Source organism: Drosophila mauritiana, unplaced genomic scaffold (genome assembly GCF_004382145.1).
Source record: "Drosophila mauritiana strain mau12 unplaced genomic scaffold, ASM438214v1 U_6, whole genome shotgun sequence".
NCBI classification, from domain to species: Eukaryota; Metazoa; Arthropoda; class Insecta; order Diptera; family Drosophilidae; genus Drosophila; species Drosophila mauritiana.
Genome location: NW_022881498.1, coordinates 54,525 through 67,508, shown reverse-complemented (window position 1 = coordinate 67,508; position 12,984 = coordinate 54,525). Strand labels below are relative to the sequence as shown.

At 43.0% G+C, this 12,984-nt stretch overlaps 1 pseudogene; it reads right to left on the bottom strand.

Annotated features, from left to right (window-relative positions):
- Positions 1-11: 11 nt before the first annotated feature.
- Positions 12-9,118, bottom strand: LOC117149915 (annotated as a pseudogene).
- Positions 9,119-12,984: the final 3,866 nt, after the last annotated feature.

The following is a 12,984-nucleotide window of genomic DNA, read 5'->3' as shown; positions in this document are numbered from 1 at the left end:
CAAACCACTTACAACACCTTGCCTGTTACAAAAGTCGTTTACAATTGATTCTAGGCTTTGTCATTGTATTAAATAATGCTTTTATATGTAACTAGCGCGGCATCAGGTGATCGAAGATCCTCCTAATTTACTATGTTACAAATTACATTGGCATCACATCCATTGTCGTTTATAAATAAATTATAAACTTTAAATGGTTTAGAAGCCATACAATGCAAATTGCCCCTTATTTATCATTGCAGTCCAGCACGGATACGACCTTAGAGGCGTTCAGGCATAATCCAACGGACGTAGCGTCATACCACTGTTCGCTCGAACAAGTATTGTGCCATTGGTCCGTACCTGCGGTTCCTCTCGTACTACGCAGGAATGCTGTCGCAACAACGTTTTGTCATTAGTAGGGTAAAACTAACCTGTCTCACGACGGTCTAAACCCAGCTCACGTTCCCTTGCATGGGTGAACAATCCAACGCTTGGTGAATTTTGCTTCACAATGATAGGAAGAGCCGACATCGAAGGATCAAAAAGCGACGTCGCTATGAACGCTTGGCCGCCACAAGCCAGTTATCCCTATGGTAACTTTTCTGACACCTCTTGTTAAAAACTCTTTAAACCAAAAGGATCGATAGGCCGAGCTTTTGCTGTCCCTGTGTGTACTGAACACCGAGATCAAGTCAGCATTTGCCCTTTTGCTCTATGTGGTTTCTGTCCGCACTGAGCTGGCCTTGGGACACTCCGTTATTATTTGAGAGATGTACCGCCCCAGTCAAACTCCCTACCTGGCAATGTCCTTGAATTGGATCATACCTGAGTAATTGGAGTTATACCAAATTTTCAAATCAAAAATACATAAATGCATCGTTTTATTAAAGAATTTGTTTGCGATTATATAACAAACTCGTGATACTTTGATCAAGAAGCTTGCATCAAAACCCAATACCATAAGATATAATAAATATATCCGTATAATGGCTAGGAAATGATACACGTTCCATTTAATCAAGTAAGTAAGGAAACAATAAGAGTAGTGGTATTTCATTGACGATACCAAACCGAGGTCTAATATCTCCCACTTATTCTACACCTCTTATGTCTCCTTACACTGCCAGATTAGAGTCAAGCTCAAAAGGGTCTTCTTTCCCCGCTAATTATTCCAAGCCCGTTCCCTTGGCTGTGGTTTCGCTAGATAGTAGATAGGGACAACGACGACGACTTTTCAGATCTCTCCGAACTTTTTACGTGGCGTGTTCCACACTGAAGGGATTACAACCACGACACCCTGAACACCCACAAGTGGTGCATGTATCAACATGGTGTATGTGTCTGGATACGCCAGACAAGCGTCCCGGACTAGAAGCTATAGCTATGTACATAGCGACCACCCCGGTAGCAATTCGAGTACTTGCTTGCCGGGCAAGCACTCCCCCTTGCTGAGGAGCGAGATCTACCTAAAATCTCTACTGATCTCTGGGTCACAGCACCCGAGTTTTGCGCAACTAGCACCGTAACTCAAACGTCGAACACGAAGGCTCTACCCGCGATATGGGTACCAACCACAGCCACCACGATACTCCCACCAGGGGGCCTACCTCAATGTGCAGTCTTGGATAGCTGCACAACCCGTGGTACCGAAAGAGAGGCTCGGTGGGCCTCCTCCTTTTGCTCCGACAAGCAGGGTTAGAGGGACCTATGGCTATATTAGTCGCCTCTTACGACAAGCAATAGCGGACTGTGGAAGTATTCTCGCCCGCTAACCACACGGCGAAGTTGTTGGGCTAAACACCCCTCCTCCTACGGAACACTTCGTCCGCAAACACTGCCAGCCGTTGAGTCCTCTGTTGATCTTCCAGGATTCTATCGAAGGTCCAGTTTTCGCCAAGGCGCTGCACTCCAAGTCCATCGAGGTTCCGCAAATCTGCATATAGGGGGCAAGCGCACAATATGTGCATCCAGTCCTCATATGGATCTCCACAAGCGCAAGCAGTGGTATCGCTGAGGGCTCTCCCTTGCAAAAATGCGTTAAACGACCCGTGACCTGTCAGCAGGTAAGACGTCCTCATCGAGAATCCAAATCTTGGATCCCGATAGGCGAGAGTGACATATGGGATGAATTTATGCGTCACCCGTCCTGGTTCGCTGTCATCATCCCATCTGTTCTGCCAACTCTGCAGTAAGCACTCTTCTAGGCGAGTCTTCCTCTGCTTCCAGCTTAGACACGTAGTGTCCTCGTCATATAGCCAGTCGTTCTCCTCCAGCGGGTATCCACGCTTCAGCTTGTATTTGACCGCTAAAAACTTAGCAGCCAAGTCAAGCGGGGGAGCTCCACCAAGTACCTGCAGTGCCACTGTGGACACTGTTCGGCATACCGAAAGGCATCCAAGCAGGATTAGCCTCTGGCAGGAGGCTAGTCGTCTCCGGGCGGCTACTTGCTCGGCGGTGTCATACCATACCGGGGCACCAAACAGCACACAAGGTGCCATGAGTCCGTCATATATGGTCCGCCTGGCTCGAGGACTGAAGCCCCAGTCGGCTCGAAGCACACGCGCCAATGCTCCAACGACTCCGGTCATCCGCTGGCGAAGCGAAGCTATGTGCGTGAGGAATTTCATTCCTTCACTGACCGTGATGCCAAGGTACCGACAGCTACGCACATACGGAAGGTTCGCTCCAGCAAACCTCACCGTAGGCGCACGTCTCAAGGCACCTTTTAGCAGCATTATTACCGTCTTGCTGGTCGAGACGGCAACGCCAACTTCCGCTCCCCACGCTTCTACGATGGACATCAGCTGTGCTCCTTTTTCCTCTAGCATAGCTCGGGAATTTCCCTCGACGAGAAGCAGCAAGTCATCAGCGTATGCACTCAGCTGGCAATACGGCTGGAGACGCTGAAGCAGTACATCCATCAGAATGTCCCAGATAAATGGGCCACTGATTGACCCCTGCGGGCAGCCTCTAGTTACCGGTACTTCCACAGTACCGGAACTGCTTCGGATCACTGCTCTTCGGCCGGAGAAAAAGCTCTGCCACAAGCCCATCTCCCGGCATCCCAAGTCTGCTAGTCGGCGGAGTGCAGCACTCCATTCGACGTTGTCGAATGCTCCTTTGAAGTCCACGAATGTGCCGAGCACGTATTGCGCCGGGCTGGCACAAACACTGCTCTTCACGTGTCTCCAAGCATCCCACACATCGTCCTTGGCGAAATCCAAACTGCCATCTGCAGCCTTCCGGAAGAACTTCTCTCACACGATTCACCATGATGGCCTCGAGCACCTTACCAAAGACTGGCAGCAAGCATATTCCTCTATATGAGGAGGGCTCACACTTGTCCTTATCTGGCCCTTTGAGCAGCGAGACAACTCGTGGGCACTTCCACTCAGCGGGAAAGTATCCTAATCGGATGCATCGGGAAAACAACGATGCTAGGTGCTCGGGTATGGCGCGCCAGACTGCCTTGCAGATAGTGCCATTGATGCCGTCCAAGCCGGGAGAGCGCCTGCTCTTCAACCGGGCAACACATGCATCAACCTCGAATTCTTCGAGGGCCGGTGGGACTTCCTCCGCGATGATGGCAGTCGGTGCTTCGGACTCCGCAACTGGGAAGAAATTGCGGAGGAGCACTCGTGCACAGTCACCCCAATCAGTGATGAGCTCGCCATTCACGCGGAGGCACCCAATCTCCGTGCACTTTCTGCGGCCTCGGCAAATCTTGTAGACGCGCCCCCATGGGTCGTCGGCATGATCTCCCACGAAGCGTTTCCAGTCATCCATTTTCGCCCTCCCAATGAGCTTCTTGTAGTTTGCTGAGGCCCGCCTCAGCTCGACCACTACACGCTCTATAGCGGCACCGTCATCACGACGCCTTCCATCTTGGAGTAGGCGACGAAGTCTCCGGACTTCGCGCCTTGCAGCGCAGAGGTCGGCAGTCCACCAACGTGCTCTCCTGTTGGGCGATCGAATTGACTTTCTTCCCAGCGCAATATCACATACATTATGTACTATACTGCGCAGGGTCGAAACTTGCTGGTCCAACGGCGACTCTGAGAAGTTTTCCGGAAGTTCGGCTGCTCTACTCACCATTTCCTCTTGAACAATCGCCAACGTGCATTGGAGAAGTTCCAGGACGGCACAGGAGCTATGCTCTCAACTGCGCGCGCGGTAGTTGGTTCGGCCACAACAGTAATGATGTTGTGGTCACTCAATTCCCACTCGTCCACTCTCCACTCATATGTGGCCCACATAGATGCTGCCTCATTGACGATTGTCACGTCGATATCGCTAGTAGCTCTGTGATTGTCGAACGTGTACACCTCTGTTGACTGGTTTAGGGCGGCGACTCTTGCCTCCAGCATCCACTCTGACAGCAGCTCACCCCGTCTGTAGTTAGCTTGCCCCTCGGCATGACGAGAGAGTTTGCTAAGCCACATGGGGGACACTGCATTCGCGTCGAGGCCCAGGATTGCGGGGGTTCTGCTGGCCTGCAGCAGGACCGCATCCATGTACCGGAGGTACGGTTCCAGAGGTGCATCGAACTGGCAGTATGCGGCGCAAAGGAAGATTGAGCCAAAGCTCCCTTTAACGACCAGACATACGCCATAATCCGTGGTGAGGGTCTCCACTGGCATACAGATGGCTTCCTGTTGATCTACTAGGATGGCTGCCTTCCCTCGCCGATCGGTGAAAATTCTCATTCCTTCAGGCAGCACATCCATTCCGTCCCCGCCGAGATACGGCTCCTGCACCAGCGCGAACATAGACTCCGATCTCCTGAGTCGGACTCCGAGCTCGATGGTCGCAGCTCTGCCTCGGCCACAGTTCGCTTGGATGAAGCTAAACATTAATGTCTAGCTTGCACCCTCGCCAGCAACGCCCCGTATATCGGGCACACGTTCGAGAGCATGTAATGCCCCGAGGGTTGCCCTCTGTGACGGCAGTTCCGGCAGTCCACCGGGTTTTGGCACTTTGCCGCGGTGTGGCCTTGTTGCCCCGCACTGGCGGCAGACATTGTCCTTCTGCCGGCATTCGCTGACCTTGTGGTCGAAACCCACGCATCTGTGGCAGGCGTATGTGCGGACCTGTGCTCGGCATCGGAATGAGAACCACTTGATGTAGACACGACCTACATCAAGCTTCGCCATCGCGCGTCGTCTACCTCTAGCGTTACATTTACTGTGGCGCCGTCGGTTACCGACCACGCCTTGGTCACCAGGTGCACGGACTTTCTTAAATTGGGACATAGTCATATCGCTGTCGAAGTTATTTCCATGCAGCTCCTGCATGAATTCCTCAGGGCCGATAGCTGTGTCGACGTCATAGACGACGACCTTCGGCTTCTCGGCCGCATTCCGTGCCACATTTAGCCCAACTTCAGCGAACCTCTTTGATGCTACCACCTTCTGCAGCTCCAACTGAAGGAGTACGAATGATCGCACCACCACCTCGACGGAGCTCACGTACCTCATGTACTCTGACTCCGAGGGAGGGTGCAACCATCGTTCGCACCTTTTCCGCTATAGCTTTCCCCGATAGCGAGGGTCGTGCACTTCACCACGCTGACCACGTCTCGCGAACCTTGGTGGTCCGCGGGCAGCGATGGGTGCAACCTGTGGCATCTGGGAGCATTGGCGGCCGTATTCTTTACGGATTCGACGACGGCGGCGGCGGTGGCGGCATAGCGAGCCGCGTCTCCAGTTCTCCACACCGGAGCATTACGCCAGCACCAGCTCATCGTAGCGGCTGATAGCATACGAGAGCTCTTCCGTGTCCACTTCTCCTAGGCTGCGGAAGCTGCTTCTCACCATGCGCTGGGTGGCCGACAGCTCTGCATCATGGCTGCTTGCCCAGCACGGGCGGCAGCGGTAGCGGCGGTGGCAGTGGTGGCAACAATTTTAGCAGCAGTGGAACGGCGGAGGCAGCAGTGTGGTCGGCAGCAGGGGCAGCAGTAGGATCACAGCGGTGGCAGCAGCGTTGGGGGGGGCAGCATGATGGCAGCGTTTGCCGTAGCGCCGGGGTCCTCCAGGACGAAAAACGCCTCCTCAAGTACCCAACGGGTTTGGCACTCCATTCGATGCCAGGGCAACCAATTTCGCTGCGTCGGCGCCGAGCTCTTAGAGGCAGATGGCTTCTGCGCCTGCCTCGTCTGGATTTCCTCGAGGCACTACATCGCTCAGGCACTCGCGCTGCTGTCGCTCTCCGGTCGGCATAACTCCGATGGTGGCTCCTCCTACCGTCGACGCCAGCAACCGTATGCTCGTTTGCTCACTGACAAAAGGTAGATGTCTAGAGCTCCACTATCGGTAGCGTCTGGTAGCACTAAACTGTCCCTAGACACAAACCCTAGCAGTGACTGCCACCAATAAGCTTTTTGACAGTGCTCAAAAAGCTTACTCGAAAACTTACTCGTAAGCTCGCCTGCAGCACGTGCGGAGTGGAAATTTCCAATAGTTTATTGTTATAATTTCCAAACCGCTTGTTTTTAACACTCGACAATTTTCACTCGACTTCCGCGGAGCACTAAATCACCGATTTAATTACTTTCCAACAAGGAAAACTTAGTTATTCGCAATCTGTCACGAGCGCAACGAAAACACGTCCGTCGTTAATCCATTCATGGCGCTCACTAATTAGATGACGAGGATTGGCTACTTAAGAGAGTCATAGTTACTCCCGCCGTTGACCCGCGCTTACTTGAATTTCTTCACTTTGACATTCAGAGCACTGGGCAGAAATCACATTGTGTCAACACCCGCTAGGGCCATCACAATGCTTTGTTTTAATTAGACAGTCGGATTCCCAAGTCCGTGCCAGTTCTGAATTGATTGTTAATTGATAATCGTTATAATTGATAAGAACTAATTGGTTTAACCCAAATAGTATTCTTAAAAATTTAGCAAGAAAGTTTCCACAATTGGCTACGTAACTAAACTATCCGGGGAACAAGTAACTAAATAAATGCTAGAAACTCTATTTACCCAGAACGAGCACATAAACCATGTTATTGTTCCAATCAAGCCCGACTATCTCAATCTTCAGAGCCAATCCTTATCCCGAAGTTACGGATCTAATTTGCCGACTTCCCTTACCTACATTATTCTATCGACTAGAGACTCTTCACCTTGGAGACCAGCTGCGATATTGGTACGGCCTGTTGAGAAGTTTGCGTGTCCCACATAAATTTTCAAGGTCGAGGAGAAATATCGAACAAGTATATGTATGCTTTCTAGCATCTACATTTCTCTGCGAGACTTCATGTAGTACGGCTATAAAAAAAAAGAAACTCTTCGATATCTCTCGCGGCTTCTTTATGGTCGTTCTGTTGCCAGGATGAGCACGAGGCCCATATTTAATAACAAACGGATACTCAACAGGTTACGGAATTGGAACCGTATTCCCTTTCGTTCAAAATTATTCAAGTGTATTATATTCGCTTTGTTTATATAGTTAGGCATTTTTGTTTTACTTGAAATTTTCGGCTTTCGCCTTGAACTTAGGAGACTAATCGTGATAACCACTGTTCAACGAACCTTCTCCTTCAGTCTAAGGTTATTCGATTATTTGCTACTACCAAGATTGTACAATGGCAGTCCATGCGGTTACGCAAACTTCTACGCATACCATTGTACCTTCCTATCACTAAGTTTCAAATTTATATCAAAGTATATAATATCTACTTTAGGGTAATGTATAGGTTAAACTTAAGGCCATCCATTTTAAGGCTAGTTGCTTCGGCAGGTGAGTTGTTACACTCTTAGCGGATTTGACTTCCATGATCACCGTCCTGCTGTTTTAGCAACCAAGCTTTCATGGTATTGCATGAGTTGTTAATTTGGGCACCGTAACATTTACGTTTGGTTCATCCCACAGCGCCAGTTCTGCTTACCAAAAGTGGCCCACTGGGCACATTATATCATAACCTTGAACTTCATATCAAGAAAGTTAAGGTTCTTACCCATTTAAAGTTTGAGAATAGGTTAAGATCGTTTCGACCTAAGGCTCTAATCATTCGCTTTACCAGATAAGATTATTTTATATAATATTAAAATGCACCAGCTATCCTGAGGGAAACTTCGGAAGGAACCAGCTACTAGATGGTTCGATTGGTCTTTCGCCCTATACTCAATTCTGACAATCGATTTGCACGTCAGAACTGTTTCGGTCTTCCATCAGGGTTTCCCCTGACTTCAACCTGATCAGTATAGTTCACCATCTTTCGGGTCACAGCATATATGCTCAAGGTACGTTCCAGTTAGAGGCATAAATAATATAAATATACATTATACATAACTATATAGAACGCCCCGGGATTGTGTTAATTAGCTATAAATAGCTAAAAAACTAATCCCATTATTAGTCAAGTTAATTACGCTATTAGGTTTACATCCCAATAACTTGCACATATGTTAGACTCCTTGGTCCGTGTTTCAAGACGGGTCCCGAAGGTATCCTGAATCTTTCGCATTGTTATCATACAAGAGCATATAATAAACACAAAATCAATGATAATTATGCATTTATATTTCGAAAATTAACGTCTGTATTATAAATTATAGCCTTTATAATTATAACATTTATTTGTGTTAAAATGCAAGCATTTAATTGGAATAACTATAAGTTATATTTTATGATAATTTGGGATATGCTAATAGATTACAATGTCTTATATGGAAAAATGCACATTATTTAATAATATTATTTAAATATTACAATTTTAATGATGAATTTTCCATAACGGATATTCAGGTTCATGGGCTTAACCTTAAGCAGTTTCACGTACTGTTTACTCTCTATTCAGAGTTCTTTTCACTTTCCCTCACGGTATTGTTTATATCGGTCTATGGTTATATTTAGTTTTAGATGGAGTTTACACCATTGTGTGCATATAGCAACGATCTTTGGAAATATTAGTATCATTAACGTTATCGGGCTGGACCTCTATGGGTAATGGCTATTTAGAGGATTAATTTATTTCATATAGAATATTGAGTCATAACTGTTCAATTTGCCATATAGAAGTGATTAGTGTGAACTGTTTTCTTTTCGTCGGCGTACTAAGAAAATCTTGTTAGTTTCTTTTCCCCCTATTATATGCTTATTCAGGGGGTAGTCCTATGAGTTGAGGTTGTATATTATTTTTTGCATAAATTTTTATATTAATGTAAAAATAATTAATTCGTTTAATAGTTCATAGTTTTGTAAGAAGTTATTTTTATCATTTAACGAAACGAAGATATAAAACAAGATTTTTTTTTTCCGATATTAATAGAGAATTCTAGATGAAATATTTAATTTTTATGCGACTTTTCATATTATTTGATTGAAAGAAATTTTCTTTCGTTTTTCAATTCAATGTGAGATATGTTTTTCATTTCTTTTTTAATATTATGATAAATTTATTTAATAATAATATCATATGTTATAAATTTATAAACACTTAATTAGCATAGTCTTACACTCACATTGTAGTAAGCAGCATATAAATTAATTAAGTAATAAAGATGGACTGGATATGCGTTCAAATGTGATGTTCATGTGTTGCAGTTCACAGATGAGCACAGTTTGCTGCGTTTTATCGACATGGCCGAGTGATCCGTTAGAGTTTTATAATTCATTTTTATATAATATAATATTGTTTTTATTGAAGATTAAAATACATTTTACTGGCATATATCATTCTTCATAATTTATTTTTATACTAAAATAAATGTTGCGATATGTTTAGTTTATATAGCATTATGTATATAAAATCTGGTTATGGTTTGCTATTTTGGGTGACATACTGAAATTTATATAAAATTAATGATGGATGAAGGTAAACATTGTATATTTAGGTTGTTGCTTAGCAAGTATGCTCATACATAGATGACTAATATTCGCAACGCGTGTATATTATGGTATATACCACTTATTTTGATACAATTAAATTATTTTAATTTTAATTGACTTTATTTAATTTTGTTAGTTTTTGATTTATTTGAGAATTTGTTTTTATAGGAACGCATTGTTGTAGTAGGTACGCAAATAGACAACAAATTATAATGTTAAGTCTTTTTATGAGGTTGCAGCACATATAAAATAAAGCATTTCATTTTATTTTGATTTAATTTTGATTCGTGGAATCATTTTGTAATATTTTTATTTGGTAATTGTATTTATTTGTATTATAAAAATGTTTATTAAGATAAGGATATTATACAATAATGATCTTGGAACCTTGTTAGACTTTTACTTCTTAAATAATAAGTTGGTAACTTTTGCGAACAACGTAAACGCAAGGCGTCAGTGATAGTCCGGAGACTCACTAAATAATTCAATCGGTAGTAGGACGGGCGGTGTGTAAAGGGAGGGAGTAATCAATGCGAGTTATGATCACATTACTGGGAATTCAAGTTCATGTGACAGTTTCAGTTCACATCCAAGCATGAAAGTGGTTCAGCGGTTTACCCGGACTCTCGGTCTAGGAATACCGTTGATACTTTCATTGTAGCGCGGTGGCCAGGCATCTAGGGCATAAGACTGTTATTGCTCATCTCATTATTGCTAGACGAATTTGTCATTTAAGAAGCTAGTGTCTTATAATGGGACAACAACAGGTAGGCTCACTTCATAAACTTCAAACAATAAATTTTACTGCACATGATGAAGGTACATAGTTCAGCCATATCTGAAGATATTATTTATTATTTGAGTCTCGTTGTTATCGGAATTACAGACAATATCCAGAATAAGAAGGCATGCACAACCATAGATTCGAGAAGAGCTATCATCTGTTTACAACTTATGTTGGACTGGTAAGTTTTCCGTGTTGAGTCAATTAGCCGAGGCTCATCCTGGTGGTGCCTTCCGTATTTTTAAGTTTCAGCTTTGCAACCATACTTCCGGAGCCAAAGTTTGGTTCCGGGAAGGACTGAGAGAGCATAAGTATACACCAATTGCTAGCTGGATGTTTATGGTTAGAACTAGGGCGGTATCTGATGCTTCGACTTAATTTCGTTTTGATTATGAAAACATTTGGCAATGCTTTGCTTAAGTTAGTCTTAGGAGGTCAGATTTCACCTCTCGGTCGTAATACTAATGCCCCAAACTGCTTCTATTAATATTACCTTTGATTGAAACCATGAAGCAGAAAGAGGTCTTATTTATTATCCCATGCCAGAATATTAGGCATTTGAGCTGCTTTAGCACTTAATTTGTTCAAGTATAGTACGGCACATAAACTCGTTTAAGAGCATAGTGCAGGTTTTTAAATAGGAGGAACATATGAAAAATACAAGTATTTATCAATATAAGAATCACGGTATACGCTTACATAATAAAGGTATGTATAACACAATTGTAAGTTGTACTACCGTATGAAGCACAGTTACTACGAAGTTTTACCGCAAAATTTAATATACGCTATTGGAGCTGGATTACGCGGCTGCTGGACAGATTGCTCAATTGGTCTTGTTAAAGGATTTAAGTGTATCATTCAATTAAGGCCTCGGATATGATCTGTATTGTTATTTTTCGTACTACTCCGAGCTGGGAGTGGGTATTTACGCGCTGCTGCTTCTTAGATGTGGTAGCCGTTCTTCAGGTCCCTCCGGAATCGACCTGATTCCGTTACCGTTGCACATGGTAGTCTAGATCTACATAAAGTTGATAGGGAGACATTTGAAAGATTGTCGTCGTAAAGACATACGATCTGCATGTTATCTAGAGTTCAAACAATATCAGATCTTGCGATCGCTTGTTTTAGCCTAATAGCACATGTCATAAGGTTCATGTTTTAATTGATGTATTAGTCTAGAATTACACAGTTATCAAGTAACTGTTAACGATCTAAGGAACATAATGATATATATGGCTTTGGCGGTTTATTTTAATTCGTGTGTACTTAGACATGCATGGTTAATTTTGAGAAAGCATATACTATGGAGGATCAACAGAATAATGTTTTTCCTTCATATTCATTCATATATTTTGAATGAATAAGCAATATATAGATATATAGATATAGATTTTTCACTTTATATAATTCTGATTTTTATTATATTGAATAAATTCATATTTCGCTTTGGGTAAATTTTAAATATATAGTAAAAATCATTCGATTACGGCATTTTTATATAGCATTCGTAATCCATATTTTCATTTTTAATTTATACTTGTTTTACCAATATACAAGAATTTCATCTAATTATTGTATATTATATATAATTTTATTTTTTTTTTTATAAAACTACAGTTAATATTTCGTTATAAATTCATTTTATTTCAACATACATATTATTGATCCCACACATGTACAATTTTTGTTTAACCAATATATATTAAGTTAATCATTTGCATTTGAAGATAATTTAAAATTGATCTTTTTTATATATATTCTGGTAATTAAACATAAAAAAGCGATATGATAATATTCACATTTAATTATAATTTTATATTTTTCATAAGAATCCATATTTGTATTATACCGTAACGATATATAATCCAACTATACGGCAGGTAATAATTAATATTTGCCTGCCTAAAAATTAACGGATAATATATGGAAACGATTTGTTATTCTATATATAATAGAAACTTGACTTTTGTTTCAACGATATTATCTATAAGCGTATATCTATTTATCGCGGAGCAGTCCGTGTTCTATAGAATGGAGAAACAAATTTGTACGGATAATAATATACTTTATTGTATGTAACAATATAAACATAATCCGAATAAGTATTTCGAATAATGCGGGGGTCGGCAACCACTGCTACCTATAGTAGTTTTTGAATAAGTATTTGAATAATGCGGAGTCCCCGCTACCATAGTCTACCTATGAACCGTTTAAGCGGGTATTTCATTTCCTTTGCCACCCAACTACGGTATTCCTTATATATAAGAGATTATGGAACATTTCATTTTTTTTTATTATTCATATATAATATGATTATTTTTTCCCTTATACATATAAGTAGTTTTGAACCCTCTGTCGTAATTCCGGTCGTTTACACT